The sequence below is a fragment of the Pygoscelis adeliae genome, unplaced genomic scaffold (genome assembly GCF_000699105.1).
Source record: "Pygoscelis adeliae isolate BGI_AS28 unplaced genomic scaffold, ASM69910v1 Scaffold209, whole genome shotgun sequence".
Classification (NCBI taxonomy): Eukaryota; Metazoa; Chordata; class Aves; order Sphenisciformes; family Spheniscidae; genus Pygoscelis; species Pygoscelis adeliae.
The window spans coordinates 1,344,258-1,360,517 of record NW_008825538.1 but is presented as its reverse complement, the minus strand read 5'-3'; the positions used below and the strand labels follow the sequence as shown (position 1 = coordinate 1,360,517).

The following is a 16,260-nucleotide window of genomic DNA, read 5'->3' as shown; positions in this document are numbered from 1 at the left end:
ATGCTGAGGGCTCCAGAGCTGGATGCAGTACTGCAGGTGGGGTCTCACCAGAGCAGAGTAGAGGGGCAGAATCCCCTCCCTCGACCTGCTGGCCACGCTGCTTTGGATGCAGACCAGGATACGACTGGCCTTCTGGGCTGCGAGCGCACATCGCTGGCTCATGTCCAGCTTTTCATCCACCAGTACCCCCAAGTCCTTCTCGGCAGGGCTGCTCTCCATCCCTTCATCCCCCAGCCTGTAGTGATACCGGGGCTTGCCCCGACCCAGGTGCAGGACCTTGCACTTGGCCTTGTTAAACCTCATGAGGTTCACACAGGCCCACTTCTCAAGCTTGTCCAGGTCCCTCTGGGTGGCATCCCGTCCCTCTGGCGTTCGATCGCACCACTCAGCTTGGTGTCATCTGCAAATAACTTGGGATATTGCTGTAGTCTCCTGTGACTTTGAGTAAAATAACAGACAGTACTTAGTTTCCCTATCTGTAAAATTCAGTAGTGATACTTCTTATTCTTTGTCATGTATTTTGACATCTCTAGATAAAAGGCATAAAGACAGATAAGTAATATTAAATTCTTTATTTGTGATGTATGTAATTATCTTCATCCACACAACTTTCTATGACTTTTGTTTTTAATCTCAGTAATTAGTTATAGAGAATTGGAAAATCCAACTTTATATTATGCTAAGTGATACTATTTTAGCAAAAGAAAGAATAAAAAATCATTACACTTGACAGTTCCAAGGGATCATTCATCCCATCACAAATAGGTGTCTTATACAGTCTACGATTTTTTTCCCCTCTGTGTATCTCTCCATTGACTATAGAAGGATGATTATCTATGTTAGGTACATAACTTTTACACAGCTGCATATAGCTGAGAAGAACCCTATAAACACAGAAAATCAGGATTTGGGGTGTAAACTCACAGCTTTTGGGTTGTAAACTACAAAAGTGCACAGTGTTTATAGTATGCAATTTTGAAGCTAAACACATTAAAAAGTGGAAGTGTGAATCTACTTTTCCAATATCGTTAATGTGATGATATGGGGAGTTGAATTTTACTGCTGGTGTGTTACAAAATCATATTTTGAATTGGAGGGAGATAAAAGCATGCTAGAGATTATGATGTAGAGTCTTGATCTGTGTATTTTAAGAGTTTATTGCCAATATTTTATTTTGGCTATGGATTATTCCTCTCTTAGTTGTTTAGAGGAGCTATTGATCACTGAGCCACTGCTCAAGGGAATTCTGTGGAATCAGTGTGTCAGTTACTTTCTTATCAGGGGAACAGAAGTGAGCTTGGTATAATTATTTGTGAATGAATCTTAAACTGTCTTAAAAATTTCCACTGCTTTATGTTTTTAATTAATTTTAAAAGAACCACAAAAACACATATTCCATTTTTCTCTTTTTATGTATAACACTATGACTTCTCTTTAACCCTTTAAAATCTTAAAGAATCTATCTACATATAGGTGGGTACTTAGGTATTTATATGAAGTCCCTCACTATTTAGTATCAACTCACTTCAGAAAAAGAAAATAACAAAGTGTTCAAGTGAACTATCTGGATATAAAACCTGCATACCAATATATGCATATAAACTCCTTTATAAATAAACCATACCTTTCCACTTGTTTACAAATATACATAATTGTCCATGCTTAGAGTTGTCTTCCTTTTCGAGCTGAAAAGCTGATATAAATAGTTCTCTCTGTACAGTTCAGCTACTCAAAATAACAAAGACATTTTAATATTGCTCATCTGGCTAAAGCCAATATTTGTTCTGCAGCAATACCGTATGTTGTTTTCTTCTCTACAATATTTTGAACTGTTACAGAGACATCTCTATATTAAAACCAATGGATTTCAAATTAATTCGACATTTATATTCTGACTACATTTTCTATCGTGTATCTGAAAGGATGCATTCTGCTGATGATAAAGGGCTACAGGAAACAATACTGATTGTTTTGAATTAAAATGGCTAAGTTGAAGCTATTTTAGGCTGAAAGGAGCCTATTGATGCCTTTATTTGCTAGGTGCAGTCAAGTCACTGATAGAAGGACCGAGTAGGTGACACCTCAAGGTGTAAGTGCAGCAGGACTGAGCGTTTGACCTTCCCAGTGCTAAGCAAGGGGGGACACGACTCCTCATACCTCTCACTGCTCCCCGGAGGCTGTACTGCTGATGGGGTTAAAGCAATCGCTGCTAGAGTTGAAAACCTGTGCCTGCACCATTACCACGGTGTGATGGTCCTGACTTCCTCGTCCCTTTCCTGGCCATCTTGGCAGAGCAGCCGGGAAAGCTCTGGAAAGTTTGTTCTCCTGTTTTTAATTATATCTCTGCCAAGATAGCAACAGTAAATAGCCATATCTCAGAGCTGCAGAGTAACTCAGTCTCATATGTACTGACCCTATGCATTGGCAATCAAAAAATCGTAAGGGGACACACTCATACACAGGAAGGCTAAACGTTGAAATCACACGACGCAGGTACTAAATGCCATATACCAACACTGCAGATATCTCTTTATGTATATGTAATGCAATGATATGTAATATTATATGCATATGCAGAAATAATTTTTGCATACTATTTCAGGTATTGTATATAACAAGTGCTGAGTACAGTGCAATAAGCACCCCTTGGTCTCCTGGCTGCTCTCTTGCTGATGCAGCCCAGGACACAGTTTTAGCTTTTTGGCTGCAAGAGCAGCAATGCTGACTCATGTTATACCTTTTCCTGGGCCTGCCTGAACTTAATGTACAGGTAGGCAATACTGCTGCTGCCACTAACGGCAGTATGACACAGATAGAGTAAATTTATGAGCCCTTGTTCTTCATCGTCATCACCAACATCATCAGAAAGGCATCTACATATTTGTGAGAGGCTGGGAGGTCTTTTCACAAGAACAGGTAGATGTAGCTGCATTACTCATTGTGTTTAGCTATATTTCACCAAAGCACATAACAAAGTAATTGCCAAGGGAAAACAGTCCAAGTCCCTACTTCCGAATCCTTCTGTGGACTAGCACAATAATCAGTAATTGGCACGACTCCATTTTAATGTCAGAAAGAGGTTTTGACATCACTTGCCCTGGCAACCATTATCTGCCCATTAGATGGTTTGAACAGAAAAAAAAAAAAAAAAAAAAAGGCTGAATGACAGTACTAGCAAACCAGTCAGTACTACTAAAAAGTCAGAACTTTGCACTTTTATAGTTTTTTTAATATATTTTAATTGCTTGGCGCTCCACATTATCAGCAGTTGGCCAATTATCTGTACTTGTCTGCAACACTGCTTATTTTCATATTTCTAATATACTGCTGGACATCTTCAACAGGTAAAAGGCTATGTATCTACATAAATCAAAATATTAAAAAAAAAGTTAAGCTTATTAAAATAAAACTATTTAAAATTATGCTTTAGACATAAACCTGTCTTGGATATTTCCATGGCCTTTTTTCTCCCTACAGACTACTTTTTGACAATTTTTTTGCATAAGTATAAAAGAGGATTTGAGAGTTTCCACTTCAGAAATTGTAATGTCCTCCTATTGCTTCTGCGTTTTTCTCCACCATAAAAGATTTGTAGTCTTTTGCATTGCTGAAGGTCATGGATGGTTTTATCATCCAGCCAAGCAAATAACCAGAATTTGGCCGGGCAGCAGAAAGTCATTTTTCAAGTTCTGCAGCTGCCTGCCACAGAGAGATGATCGGGCCTGGAGACTTCATTTTAATTAGTCTCTGTTCTCCCTCAAGCTGATCTTCCCTTGATTCAGAAAGGGTCAAAAACTGACCCCTGACTGCAGAGGTGGTTTGGAAATTTTAATAATAATTCACCTGAAGGCGGGATTAACTGCCTCAAATCTTCTCAAATGTCAACCAGATACTTTGTACTCAGTTAAGGAAAAAGAAATCACATTAACTTTACTTTCTAAGCTATTCTTGCTCCGTGAAAGAAATCTACTCTTACCCAACACAAGATGCTACATATACATGCCTTCAAATAAATGTTTGTGTCACAGTGAAAGTCAGTAATAATATAGTATTTTGATTCAAAACATACATCCAGTTTACAAAATCACCCCCCTCAGTTCATTTCCATCATCTGATTATGAACCTTAACACACATGCTTTACTTTATGATTGATAACGTTTACAACTTCCCACTGAGAATCATCTAACAATGGCAAATAGTCCACAGTGACTATGGACTGGCCTTTTGCCAGGTGCAAGCAATGATCCTCTACCAGAATAACACTTTTCTAGGTCAAAATAAAACAAAGTAATGTGTAATTCATCCCTGTGTCCATGCTAACCAAGCGAAACACCTCAAACTGTTATCAGCTCTTCCCCACCATCCAACAAGGTTTGACTTTCAGTTATCGCCTACAACTGTAATTGAATAAGACAAGTATCTTAAAGCAATAACAAAAAAGTCTATCTAATTACACTTAAATAGAATTAATTTTCCAGTGAGTTATACAGCCTAAAACTCATGGATAGATATTAGTTCAGGAACTTAAAAGTTATTTTTCCTTTGTAAAACCTGTAACCAACTTTCTCTCCTCTTGCTGGGCAAGAAGCCATCACCCTACTGGAAGCTCTAGCTAGAAGGGAGTGGCATAGTGAACAGCATTGATTTCTCAGCCACGAAGGCGGCAGAGAGAACAGCAAACCTGTCCTTCACTACTTTGACAAAGGTAAAGCTCTTCACTGCAGGAGACAGCTTTTTATTGCTCAGCTTGAAACTATAGGGGAAAAACATAACCACAGAAAATAACACAAACGTCAATGTTCAATAAAAATATAGAGAAGGCTAAATAATATATAGAGATATAGATAGAGACAAAAATAAAGCTATAGATATGGGAAGATGAGGAAGCAGATCCGGAGAAGAATGTCAAGAAAATGAAACATTAATAATGCAATGCCTATCTTACAGACAAAAGTATTTTTGTTCTGAAAAGGATTAGAGGAAGGATAAATAGTTCATAGCAGCTGTTTGACATATCACTAAATATACATTACTGGAAAATACTCCTCTACAATGGCAGTGAGATGGAAGAAGCAGAAGTTGATAAGCATGAGAGCAAGAAAATTTAGGGATTTCAACAGTTGGACCGTTTAAAAATGAATGATATTTCAAATTTGACTGCATGAGTATAATCTACACTAAAAAAATGCATTCATTAGGACATTGCTTGCAAAATTCTCAAATGCAACAGAGCTACAAAGAATTATCATTTTGAAAAAAAAACAAAACCAACAAACCCACCTGATTTTCAACAAGGTATTACAAATGCCAAAAGTAAAAGAAACTGGTTGTAAAAAATATGCCTATGCCATGCATTACTTAATAAAGAAAATCCAATTTACAAATATGAGAAAAAGAGAATCTGAATCTGGAGAGAGCAAATCACAGCAATCGGAATGAAGCATTGACATCTCCCAACAGTCACTTCACCTTCCCTACCATCACTTTGAGTTTGTTTTATTTTTTTTTAAACACCTTACTGAAAAAAAAAGATCAGTGGATGACTCCAGCTGACTTTAGGTGTAAGCCGAGCCGTGAATCTGCCGGATCTGCACTTCTCACTGTCTTTGGGCTGGTTTTGTACACCGACCTTTCTACCTGCATCCAGAATTTCAGCGGCATAGCTGTGCATCAGACAAGACTGCTGCTCTTCCACTTCTCTTTGGCACTCAAGCCTACCTTTCATACCAGCCCCAACACCAGAATCCGGACTGACTTTACTGAAGTAAATAGCTTATTCTACCTGGCTATCAAGCATTTACTTTATGCTGGCAGTTTAGACATTGGTGACTGGGAGTAAAGGACCAGACTCATGTTTCAGTTTTCCCTAGAAGTTGTTTAAATTATGATGAAGCTTTTTTCCAAACCATACTCTTTCATCATTCAGCATAATAAAATCTCATTCAAAAAGAGATTATTTTTGTTGTTTTTCTTAATCTGGACTCCTAAATGAAGTCCTCCTGCAGTTAATTCTATTTTAAATTATCTTTCTAATGTGTCATAGGATTCATCTACGTGAGAGCACTGTTTCAATTTAACCGCTCACAATTTGATTTAGTTGAATGCAACCTTGCTTTCTTTCAATTTATCTTGTTACAGTTTAAGTTAATAGGGAATTGACCGAAGTTCTGGCTCAGCTGCACAGAAGCAAACAGCTGCAGCGATTTAAGATGTTCCTGTTCTCCAGCTGCTCACTCTGTCCCTCTGCCAGATATTACTGTCCCTACAAATTCGGCAAAAGTGAGTCCATGCTTAAGCCCCGGCTATCGTAGCTGACATTCGTGCACATTGATGTAAATGCATCTTCATGCATTTTCCCTGTTGAATCTACTAAAGGAGCAATAACCTTCAGAGAAGGGACACAACAGAGCTTGGACACCTTTGAAGATGGCTTTCTGCTGCTTACCTCTTGCTGAAAAACACCGTTTAACACCCTACACAGGGGACCTTATTGAAACTGTCCTTCCACAGACATGAGAAAAGTACCCCACATTGCTAAGTCTCCAAAACTTGTCAAACATTTCACATAATTAATAGATTTATCTAGATGCACTGATCTGCTTGAATTCCTTGCTCTCATGGAAACTACATGTCTTATACCTGCCAGGCTCATTTCAGCTGTTTTCAATACCAAAAGAGTTAATTGATTAAAACAATGGTGAGAGATTAAATTCTTGATTCCAAAAATGGGAAACAAAGTTACAGAAGATAAACATTTAACACACTATCATGAAACAATCTCCCTTCCAAGATGCCAAACAGGATTTCTTTGTGAACTCTCCTGAGAGGGGAGGGCAAGGGGATGGAGTAGCTCTCCATCCCTGAGCGGCCACCTTTCAAAACAGACCTTTAAAACAGGGGAAAGGAAGAGAGCTCCTATCTACTCGGTACGTTGAGTCCAGGACTAGCTTGTTTTGAGAAGTTTTGTGTATCTGTATCCTTCCTTGTTTCCTTGCTCAAGACAGGATCCCAGAAACACATTGGCAGAGGGATTATTTTTAGAATAGTCTTCCTGCCCTTCACAACATTTTCATGTTTGGTGGAGCATTTTTATAAAACGAATGTGTATCTTTCCCAAGTTATCATTTTGCTGTCAGATCTCCCAAAGCACTATTCATGGCAAAGTACAGGTGATAGCTTCTGCATGCCAAGTATTTTCTCCAAAAGCATCCTCCCACCAACATTTCAGGGCTCATGATGTCATAGCAACTGCCTAAACTTCCACACAGCCAGATCTGCCTTAGAGCCCATCTGTCACAACTCCATTTAAAATTATATTAGTGACTCTTCAGAGAAAAGAAGACTGAATGTGAGAGGTTGTATCATTCAACAATTTCATTTTTTAATGGATACATTGACTGACTGGGCAAAGTCATAGGGAAGGTGGAACAGACCTAAAATGCCTAAAGGTTTTTATACTGATTCTAGCAATAGATTACTCTTGTGAAATGCAACTGATCATCATGGTTAAACATGCTGTTAACCGCTACCTACCAAAATCTCCCCATACTACAGCAGACTTCAGGTTTTGTTTGTTTCTTTTCCCATATACTTATCTTTTTCCCTTAGAACTCAAAGGTTATTTCATATACTACAAAGCACCTTCAAGTACTTATAGGCATCTAACTGCATTGGGGCTCCGGCATCACTTCACACTGTAGTCTTCTCTCAGGGCTATTATTCTTTAAGTTTTACAGAATTATTTATTGCCTGGACTTTATGTTCTTAACTGATTAGCTGACACAACTATACTGTGCAGAAAAAAAAAAAAAATCCTACTTCTGCTTCCACCTATTTGTTTTTAAAACAAAAGTTATGAAACCTTAATAAAGGTGTTTATTACTGTAATTCTTCCCTTAAAAGTCCAAAAGCTAAACCAGAAATCCTTTAAAAGAATCTCAGCATCTCTAACATTTTATCTTCTGTCCCTGAAGATTTGCTTATGTTAGATGCAGGAGTCCTTTTTTAAAAAAAAAAAAAAAAAATCTAATTTCTTTTTTTTAAGAAAGATATTTAAGACAGCAGCCTTTTGTGAGGCTAAGAGGGAGGAAGGTTTATCTTACGTCTTCCCACTCCAGGAATAAATAGTGCTATCCCAAGGACTTCTTCCAGCCTTTCTCTCATTGCATGGTTTATTAACTGATATACAATAAATCAAGAGCTACCTCTATCCAGTATTTTTCTGCTGACCACACCAGACTCAGAGTCACAGGAGACTTTATTTTCTTGCTTTTATCCACCATCTTGACAAGAAAGACTTTGCCTAAGGTACTAGCCAAATTATCTAACAGAAACTTCTTCACTCTGTTGGTTACAGCACCTCAGCATAAGTTAAAATATCACATACTGTATATCTGCATTGAATAAAAGCACAGTACAACAACATCTGAGCTAGTGTGGAACAAAGCTGGAACACTTGGACAGTGAAATACAGTATGACACAAAGGTGCAGTTGTTTTTGCTTGGGTGGATGAGTCCTGCTCCTTCAACTGACTCCTACTCAACAAAGAACCCCTTGGTAAGGTTCATCTGCATAATCCCAAATAATATATACATCGGAGCTTTGATGAGAAAAAAGCCAAACAAACCTTTTGCAATGTAAGAGGAACCAGTGTTGTTATTGCATTAAATCACAAGGGCACTCTTTGTATTACAATCTGTGAATTATTTAACAATACAGGTAAAAATGGTAAAATGTTAAGGATATTATATAGTGCATGTGTCTGAATTCATATATACATGTGTATATATATATATGTACAAAAGCATGAATTCATGCTGAAAATTCAGGTTTCCAAACAATGTTTCAACACGATTCCATCCATTCCTCCTGTAATGTCAAAAACCCCTCTAGAAAAGCTAAGAACAATTGGAATTTAATATCACAAAAAGGTGAAGAAATCAACTGATTTCTTTGACATACCCATGCCTACAGATTCACCCTGCGCGAACATCGTTCCACCCTTCCTCTAGCCCATGCATTCCATTGTCTGGTGCTTTACTCCATTTGCTGCAAGCAGAACTGAAGACAGATTGCCAACGCTCACAAAGAGGGAGGCTGCCCACGTCCCTCTACCACGACATGCTAAATGGACTCTTAGGTAAAATGAAAATGGAAACTGTTTATGAACAACACCGCAGCATACCACTGGGAAAAGCAAGTTCTGTTAAGCTTTATATAAAACAGAAGGGTGAACTGAAAATTTAACATGGAAGGCAATTTACCAAGAAAGCTGATACAATGTCGTGAGTGGCTAGAGGGAGGAAACAGTCTGGTTAGTGGATTAAAAGGCTGACAAGTGTTTCTTAGGAATCTGAAGACGGTCAGCACTAGATAAATGTTTAATACTGTTCAAAGGAGTCAATTATTTCCAAACCAGTAAATACGACATAAGGTATTAGGTTAGATACACCTATTTGCCTTATACATACTTCAAGTATTTTCATATCTTTTTCTACAGCACACAGATACTCAGATATCGAAGACCAAACCTCATCTGAATTCCCGAGAATAGTATTAAGTCCTTATGTCCTCACCAGCCATCACTCAGTTTCATTGCATTTCATCCAGGTCTTCAACTGCATGTAGAGAAGAGGGGGAAAGAAACAACAAGGAAGGAAGATGGTCTCTTTAGATCTCCCCAAAACTCATCTTCCCACCTGCACTCCTGAACTGCTTCCCTAGAATGGTGAAAACTTTTTCCATACCACAGAGTTAATGAATCTTTTCTTCCTTTTGCCAAAGGAGGCAGAATCTGATCTGCAAAGCATTTAATTATGGCATTAATAACTTGGTTTTCCTGAATGCAGAGAGAAAACAGGTTAGACACCAATAATTTTTTAACCTTGATTTTGAGGGGGGAAAAGAGAAATCCATTTATAATGAGAAATTGTGATCGAGAGGGAAATAAACACTACAGATCATCTCTTCTAATGTTTTGATGCAGCATTTCAGCCATCTGCAAACCACCTTATAGCCTCCCACTAATCTGACTTTTCTAACACGCTGCAGGTTGACATGTATTGGCATCAGACTTTAAAAATGCTTCAATCAAGATCTGTATAATCCTCATAACTAAAATGTCTTTGTTCTGTTTTATGGTCAAACATTTCTGAAAACACAGCCACCAGTCCCAGCAAGCATTCAGGATGCTCACAGGTGAGTTAAGGCACAATAAAAAGCACAGTAATCTAGCAAATCTCCTTGGAGAATGTGGTGTTTATCACCATGCCTGCAGACTCTGACACTACAAATGTATTGGCAACTATTTCTAGCAGATCATATACAAAGACATGAATGTAATTTGAAAAGTTTAGGGAAGCACAGCAAAAGCAATCAACAGCCTCACTAGGAAATTTCAGGAAAAAGTAAAATGATTGGGTAAACATGAATGATTGTTAAGTCCTTCAATGGAAAAAAGGGGTGAATTGAAGAAGCAATAACCTTTCGTACCCGTCCTTCGAGTAGCAGCTTTTAGAAACTTTTGTATTGCCTATAAAATGAGCTAGAAGATAAATCTCACTATGGTGATTTGCTCTTTATAAGTCCAAAGCCAGTGTTCTGAGTTTTCACTGTATAATTACTTCAATATAGATAAAGCATGAGTCATCTGTTCTACTCTAACCTTTGCATTTAAATTTGAATTTTACTCTTGCTTATCTTTTTTTCCTAAATTGATATTACTGTCTACTATGTTTATTAAAAACAACTTGAAGCCACAGTGCATGTCAAACTCTGCACTGAGGCACCATTTGTTGTGTTATTTTAATTGACGTGTCTCAGGGAGATTACAATTCTAATCATTTCTATTAACTTTGTCAAAGTTTTCTTTTTCTTAAATGTCAGATTTTGTCTCCCACTTCAAATTATGCCTTCATGCCCAAGAGGCCTTTAGTAAATGCTCTGCACACCCAGGTATGAAACTCAGAGGCACTGGCTTGTTTTCCTGCCAACATCACAACCGTGGGCGATTAGGCAGTGTCCTTAGCAGGTTCCCAAATTTGCCCCCTCTGGACCTTTTCCTCCTCTCTCATTCTTAGTGAGACAAAATTTCCATGATGCAGAATTCAGAAAAAAACATAGGTGGGAAATAAAACACTGAATGGTAACTATAGTACCTTCTAAAAGCCAGGAAATACATTCCTTGACACAGAAGGAGATCAGCTGGTGCCCTCCCCTTTCTCATTAATAAGCTCACCCTAGAGCAGGACTGTACTCAAAGGGAAATTAAAAAGAAAGTCCCCCACATCTAGACTACAGTGACAGCAGATTTTAAGGTTAAATACTTGGTAATCTCTATACGTTTTCGCTGACGATTTACCACAATCCTTCAAACACATACTTGGGTAGTAAACTGGATCTCAGCATACTTAAATGGCTGCAGGATGAGCTGCTACGCACAGAGGAAAGATTCAGTTAATACCTTGTCTAAGTGAATTTCTTACAAAGCTTGGCCCCAGATATCTAACAGTGGCTCTAAGCCACTAAAAGAAGAAGAAAAACCCCACCTTCCTAGACTTTAGGGGGTTGTGGTTATTTTTAAAGGTTCCCTTTTTACCCCCCCTCCCCTCCTTTTCAGTGACTGTCCTGGTTTCGGCAGGGATAGAGTTAATTTCCTTCCTAGTAGCTGGTACAGTGCTGTGTGTTGGATTTAGGATGAGAACAAAGTTGATAACGCACCGATGTTTTAGTTGTTGCTAGGTAGTGCTTACACTGGCCAAGGACTTTCTAGTTTTCCATGCTCTACCGACTGAGAAGGCTGCAGGTGCACAGGAAGCTGGGAGGGGACACAGCCAAACTGGCCAGAGGGACATTCCATACCATGGGACGTCATGCTCAGTACATAAACTGGGGGAAGCTGGCCGGGGGGGCCGTTGCTCGGGGCCTGGCTGGGCATCGGTCGGTGGGTGGTGAGCAATTGCCTTGTGCATCACTTGCTTTGTGTATTATTATTATTATTATTATCATATTATTATCATTATCATTTTATTTCAATTATTAAACTGTTTTTATCTCAACCCACGAGTTTTTCTCACTTGTGCTCTTCCAATTCTCTCCCCCATCCCACCGGGTGGGGGGAGTGAGCGAGCGGCTGCGTGGTGCTTAGTTGCCGACTGAGGTTAAACCACAACAGTGACCCAACCATGGTATCTATTATTTTTCCCCAGCCATTTTGGAACTGCATAGTAACACTTTCTGCTGATCTGAATAAACGAAACCATGGCACTTATTCAGCATTTTGAATGGGAGCCCCTTACTTCATTAAATACTCTTCTCTTTTCCATGACCGAAGGATATGAGCCGATTGAAAGAAGCGCTATGAGGCAGCAAGAGGTTGGTGCTCATCGCAGCTGCCAGGCTCCCCTGCAGGGAGCTGAATCTGGAGAAGGTTTTGCAAATTGCTAGCAGAGAAAGCAGACAAAGGCACGTCGGTATCAAAGACTCCTACAAACCACACTAAGACACTACATGAATAACTTTTTTTAATGTCCCTTTTTTTTTTAATTAAAGGATGGGTGGTCCATTTACTACCATCATGATAGTTTCACAGTCTGAAAGACTACGGGAGTCTTTAAGCTCTTACTTTTGAGACAGTGGGATGTACTGACATGTGCAACCTCACTACTGCTAATTAAATTCAACGCTGCTGTCAACCTGTTCCTTTGGAAATCCAAACAAAATTAATTGACTCTAGATTGATTTTTTCCTCAGTCTTAAAAAAAAAACAAACCACAACAAAACAAAACAACAGATTTGGTAGTAAAGTCAATCTTAAGATATATTGTTTAATTAATGTGCAAATATGCAAAAGTAGACCTTTCTCTGCAGATTTTTGTTAGGGTCTTGTTTATAAGTAGAGGTCAAGATCTTTGAATGGAAAAGATTGAAGTGTTACCTATGAAAAAAATTTCCTGAAGTCTTTACACAAAACTAGTGTTTTGCCTCCCCTTTTGTTGTGTAATGCAAGAGAGACTACAAGAAAAAGCCCATTATTGTGCCTGTATCAGTTTCCTTCAGGTATTTTTTAAAACCAAACTCCTTTAATTCTACCCATCTCATCTTTTCATTCTTACTTAAAAGCTTGGTATGCTTTCCATTTTTTTTCCTATTGTTCTCTGAATTTGTTGATCCAAATAAACAGAGCCCTACAATTATTAGCAGGATACTAGATAGGCTTTCACAATTACTTGGCAGCCCTGTAACTCTTTGCATAGCTTTCTATATCATAGTAGGTTTCAGGGGGGCTGACGAGCAGCCTGCTGGAACCTATGGGGAGGTTATTAGGAAGACAGATGCAGGCTGTTGACAGCAGTGACGTGGTAGGATGAGAAACAGGTATAAATTGAAACAAGAGATGTGTACAACATAATGCGTACAACCTGCTGAAATCAGCAGCATAACGTTCTCTCAGGTTCACCTGAGGAGGGTATCACTTTATTTTGCAGTTTCAAATACACCCATGGATTTTTTCCACTCATTTTCTCTAAACTGTTTTTTGTTTTTCTTGACATTTGAATGTAGTTTTCTCACTTTCCCCCTTCTGGTGAAAAAAAAAGTGGTTTGGATTTGAGAGTCCCTCGGCACACATTCAGAAAGCACATTTTGAAAATACAGCACACCTAGGAACGAGGAGATGCAAGAGCTCTTTTAGCCTAAAAACTTAGAAGTAGACACACAAAAAAATCAGCTCAAATCCATCAGCCTTTCTAGCAGTTTTTCAATGGATGCTGCAGTAACATTCACATTTGTTCACCCACTACTTCAATCTCTGAGCAAGGTATTTTCAAGCACTACTCAAACTAGGGAGAATGGAGGTTGTCTCCCAAGTGCAAGGCTGTGTTTAACCCTCTCTACTTAAACCCCCCAAGACCCATGCGAAAAAAAGGAAAAAGAGGTTCCTATGTGGTTACATGTAATGTAAATGCCAGTCTTTTTAGTAACTGCAATCCTTTCTGGCTCAGCATGTATAAGGAGCCAGAGTAATTGCTGGGCACAAACATTTCCCATCCCTTAGCTGAGCTGCCGAGTTTTCCTATAAATGCGTTGAAAGAGTACAGTCTGTTCTTAATCTCCTGCGTTAAAGAGTTGAACTGACACCGAACTGGGGTAAAGGGCTTCACCCTGCCCTCCGACTCTGCTGTAGCCCTAAGGAGACCATGACCCAAAGTCTTAGACATCCTGAAGCCAGTTGATGCTGGCAAGATTGCAGAGGGCACTTGAAACGACGCAGCAAACACAAGATTTCAGGCCAGCCGAGACGCACATCTTTCCCAGCCTTGTTTGCCTCAAGTCCCATTGGACTGAAGTAGCCAAGCAGAAATCACAACAACCATAAAACCAGACAAAATAGTTTTTTGTCTGAAACTCAAAATGCAACGCCGGCCTGACTTTGGTCTACATGGCAGACAGTCTGGCAGAGGAGGGCAGTCGAGCAAGAGGAAAGGGAAGCAGGTAAATTTGGACGCCAGGATGTGCTCTGCGATCTGTCTGCCTGGGAACCGTGTTACATAAACATGATTCAAGAGTTCCTAACATCCCTTTCAGACCCTTGTGGGGGAGTATTTGATAGGTGAAAGGCTCTCCTTTCACTAAATTAGACTCTGGATTTAGAAACACACCTGTACCGCCTATCTCACTGCAGAAACTCTTAAGCACAACTTGGCCATAAGCTGCATAGCGCTTAGTGAAGTAGTATTTAAAGCCTTTCATGGAATTTGACAGCTTTCCCAGAATAACCTCTTTACTAACTGGGGAGACACAGAATTATTTTTTCTAAGAACTAGACTGTCCCAATTTTAGCCCAGACTTTGCTAAAACACAGTGTAAGGAAATTCTTCATTCACATCTGACCAACAACTAAATCTTGCACTTCAGAAGAGGTTAAGGTAAAAAAAAAGAAGAGGAAAAAAAAAAAGGCAGTTTTTAATTCTAAGCATTCAGGACAAATAACAAAGGAGGCATAAAGCAAATACTGTAAAGGATCTTGTTTCAAATCAGTTTTGCAGAAGACGACCTGAATTAGAACAGAGGAGAGGGAAAAGCTGAGGAAGAATTCATCTAGGCAAATTATTTTCTTTCCATATCCCCCAGTTTAGCCTTCAGTGTATTTGTCCACGTAAGTCTTTACCAAAGCTTGGAACATGATGGGACTGTAACACAGTGGGACTAATAAATAAGTAAAATATTTTGATTTTTTGTGTGTGTCTCTGCTGATCCTGAAGTAGTTTCCAGATTGATGGCACCAACCTCTACCTACAAGGTATACATAGATTTTGGCACCATTTCAATACCGAGCAAAGTCTTGCAAAGGAGAGTTGAAACACTTTGCTAAAAGTTGCAGAGTTTGGCAGAGCTGTATAATTAATGTCTTGTGGCTTTTCCCTATTTCGTCAAAGTATTCAAAAAAATGTGATATGAAATGAATTATTTTTGTTTGTTTGGCGGCTATCCAGCTTTTAAATAGCAGGGCGGCTGCTGTGCTCAGGGTTGAATTGTCCCAGCACCTTCTATTTGTACAATTTCATCTCTGTAATACACGATCAGGCAAGGGAATAACACAAAGTATTTTAATATTCTGTCTTTACAACAAGCAAACAACCCGGAAGAGCTGATCTCAAATTTTGGCTGGGGATTAACATACAAATGTTCTGAAAATTAGGGATATAATTACATGAAGTCAATTACAATTTTCAATTACATATTTGCTAAGGCTTTGTATTAAGCAATGTCGGGCACCCTGGGCTTGTAACTCCTCTCAGTCCTTTGCATCTATCAACAAAGAAACACCAGAACCAAGTGACTCAAAAAAAAAGGTGTTAAGAATTTTGCGGATAAACAAAAGTGAAAAAATAGCTGTGTGTCTCAGCTTCAAAAAGCACGTGCGGTAGTCTTGCGGCTCTTGGCCATCCAAAGTTTTTGCTATGCTGGTGATAGCAATAGAAAGCTGAGGACCCAGATATACTTTTTCATTCCTGGATCTGTTTATTTTAGGATTTAATTGCAATACGACCGGCGGCCGGTCACGAGCGGTGTTCCCCAGGGCACAGTTTTGGGGCCAGTTCTGTTCAATATCTTTATCAATGATCTCGACGAAGGGATCAAGTGCACCCTCAGTAAGTTTGCAGACGACACCAAGTTGGGCGGCAACTGTATGAGGTTCAACAAGGACAAGTGCCGGGTCCTGCACTTCGGCCACAACAACCCCATGCAGCGCTACAGG

General features: G+C 39.2%; 1 protein-coding gene across 4 annotated transcripts in view; it reads right to left on the bottom strand.

Moving 5' to 3' along the window:
* CTNNA2 (catenin (cadherin-associated protein), alpha 2) overlaps window positions 1-16,260 on the bottom strand; it is a 478,985-nt gene that overhangs the window by 245,998 nt on the left and 216,727 nt on the right. The gene's annotated exons all lie outside the window — the stretch shown is intronic.